A 3,413-nucleotide genomic window follows, 5' to 3' on the forward strand; every position below is an offset into this window, starting at 1 on the left:
TACGCTTGGGCTATGGAGCTAGCACCACATAGAATGTAGGTAAATTTTAAGATTTTTGGGGCATGGTGGAGTGGAGAAGTTGCAAAGTTTCCCTTCATTCATATGCATATTTAAAGTAAGGGTTAAACCTTAATTTCATTTGAAATATTGGATTTAATAATAGGATGTTTTTAATCTAACCAACACTAAACTTTGTCACCTGTAATTGATTAAAAAAATGGAAGCTACATCTAGGGACAAAACTAGTCATAGACCCCCCACTACCACAAGACAGGACGTGAGTGGTCGTATCCCAACAGTCTTATAGGCCACCATGGGTGCCAACCACAACCACAACCACAAATGGTTCTCGTGGATCTTGCAAGATTTGTAGACTAGAGTAGCTCTTGGGGAGTAACGATGGGCTACCTCTCCCAGCCAAGGCCATTTGGCTCCTTAGTTTCCTACCCCTTTCACTTCAAAAGTATTTCTAGAGAAAAGGAGAGGCACTTGGGGTTTAGCATTTCTTAGAGCCTAGTTGAGTAGATTGGATTCACATTTCTCCATGTGCACTATTCAAAGGAGAAAAAGGAGCACAAAATACTGGCAGAAAATGTTTTTAAAAGTTTGTGCTTTCTCTTGTTCACAAGACCTAAAGTGTAAGCCCAATGTGCGAAGAACTTGGAAAGCCTTTAAACAAATATTTGTTGAGTATTTTGTTAGAGAGCACTATAGACTTTCGCTAAGAGTAGGTTATTGAGTTGGGAGGTCTTTTGATGCTAGGAATTTATAGAGCTCATCTCTAAATTTGTAGATCTTCTATATGGTTATATCTGCCTATTCTTTCTTCAAGCACTTCCTCATGGTTATCAAAATGTAGTGTGGCAAAATATGATAAAGTCCTCTGAGGATGCATTACATTTCACACATATCTATGATAATACAGTGGCGGCCACTCGAAAGGACACTATGAGTCCTTATGAGTGAAGTGGATGGAAGAAAAAGAATAAAAAAGCAAAGAGAAACCATTGAGGTACTGATCAACGAAGTGATGGAAGAAAAAGAATAAAAAAGGGAAGAGAAATTGTTAAGGTAGCAGATGTAACCATGAGACCTACTTCGGGCACGTCTCTATTTCTAAGCAACCTAAATCAAGGCCTCCTAGAAAGAAACCTCGATTATTAGATCCTGCTTCTACAACCCCTAAGGCCTGTAAAGGGGAGTGTTTCAAGTGCCATAGACTTAGCCATTTTACCTACAACTATTCTTTCAAGAACCTTCTGGTGGTGGTGGGGTGATGGTGGTCAAGCAGTGATGGAACCACAGACCCATGCACATTTGGTACAATTTGGATCAATTTTAGGTAATCCACTTATTTCCTTTATTGATGTTTATTCATTCAATGCTAATTGTGAGAACTATTTTTTTAAACACAGGAGTGTTTGGTCCACATGACTTAATCTGAGTGATGGGTGAAGTTAGGGGGGCGCCTATGCGTGTTTTATTTGATGATGGAAGTCACAATTTCATTGATGCTTCTCTTGTCCAAAGATTACATATCCTAATGGTGTCGAGTGACCCCACCGCCACATTGTAAATATGGTGCATGGTGTGACCCAATGCTGCTAGAAAGAATAGTTTCTCAACTCAAGTTGAAGATTCAAGGCTACGAGGAGGAGCTACCTTTACTTATCATACACTTAGATAGGATACATGTTTTACTATGCAAAGATTGGATAGATGTTTCCTACCATGCACTTAGATAGGATACATGTTTTACTATGCAAAGATGTTTCTTACCATGCACTTAGATTGGATAGATGTTTCCTACCATACGCTTAGATTGGATAGATGTTTGAATGGACAAACAGTGGTTTTTTTTCAAGGAGATCCCTAATAATGTAGATGTTGACTATATCTATCATGCTTGGCAAAGATGTTTCTTACCATGCACTTAGATAAGATAGATGTTTCCTACCATCATACACTTAGATTGGATAGATGTTTGAATGGACAAAGAGTGGTTTTTTTTCAAGGAGAGCCCTAATAATGCTTAAATGGGAAAAGAGTGGTTTTTCCACAAGAGCCCTAATGTAAATTTTGACTATATCCATCATGCTTGTAGGATAAATAGTGGTTTTTCCACAAGAGTACGAATGTAAATATTGATTATATCCATCATGCTTGTAGGATAAACAATGGTTTTTCCACAAGAGCCCTAATGTAAATATTGACTGTATACATCATGCTTGTAGGATAAACAATGGTTTTTCCACAAGATCCCTAATGTAAATATTGATTATATCCATCATGCTTGTAGGATAAGTAGTGGTTTTTCCACAAGATCCCTAATAAAAAAATTAACTATATCCATTTAAAAAAATCATAAATAATACTTAAACATGAACTCACAAATTCAAAGCATGCCTTATATTCTTAAGCTATATATTGAGAGGGGTTTTCTTTTAAATAATAATTGTGACATTCCAAAATAGTATTAATCTAAAAGTTTCTACCATGGGAGCATGCATTAATAAATGACATACGTCATCAACATTATTATCTCAATCAACATTGGCTCCCTAAAGTACAATCACAAAATATAATATTATTGAACTAGCTAAAGAATTATAATAATTTTACTTACTTTCTTAGAGAGATGCACCAAAATCACATTAAACCTATTGATTTTGCCTTCCTTTGAAACACCCCAAGTAAGAATCCACTTACATGAGATGGTGCTATAACCATGCCATAACTCTAGTACACCAAAGTGGCTATCACATAGCCTGTAATCACCAACCCAACTTATGGTTTAAGTGCGAAAGCTATCACCCAAGTGGGTCATCAATGTCTGCAGCACTAGTTGAGCTCGATATCTCAACACTCCCCCTTGAGCTCAACTCCACACACTGCACTCTAAGCAAGCTCCTAAACTTGCAAAGCTTCTCTATACCCAATGCCTTTTTGAAGATATTCATCCATAAAGACATGTGGACTTTGTTCTACAGAGGTAGTTGGATACTCCCATATTTTGCATCCAAAGCTAGTCACAAGATGCGACTAGCTATGAGATTGTACTGCTCTGTTGGTGTGTGTCTTATCTGATGTCCGTGCTTGTTGTTCTACATTTAGAGGCAAATGTATATTTCTAAATTTATCTTTCTTTTTTGGATTTGTTGGCCACCTTGCATTGTGTGCCTTGTAATCATTCAAAAGTCTATGTAGTGTAAGTGTTGAAGCATAGTTAAGATTTGCATTGTGGGTTTGGAGTTGTTGGCTCTGCGCAATTTGATCCTTGTTGAATTCTTTGTTCATTTACTTGATTTTATGTTGCATCTCCTCAACTTATGTGTTTGTTGGGACTAATGTGCACATCCTTGTACAATGTTGTTGTCATTTTTGTTATTTTTCCTTCTCCTCTAAGGAGGTAC

Source organism: Cibotium barometz, chromosome 17 (assembly GCF_041138505.1).
Source record: "Cibotium barometz isolate CiBa-2024 chromosome 17, ASM4113850v1, whole genome shotgun sequence".
Classification (NCBI taxonomy): Eukaryota; Viridiplantae; Streptophyta; class Polypodiopsida; order Cyatheales; family Cibotiaceae; genus Cibotium; species Cibotium barometz.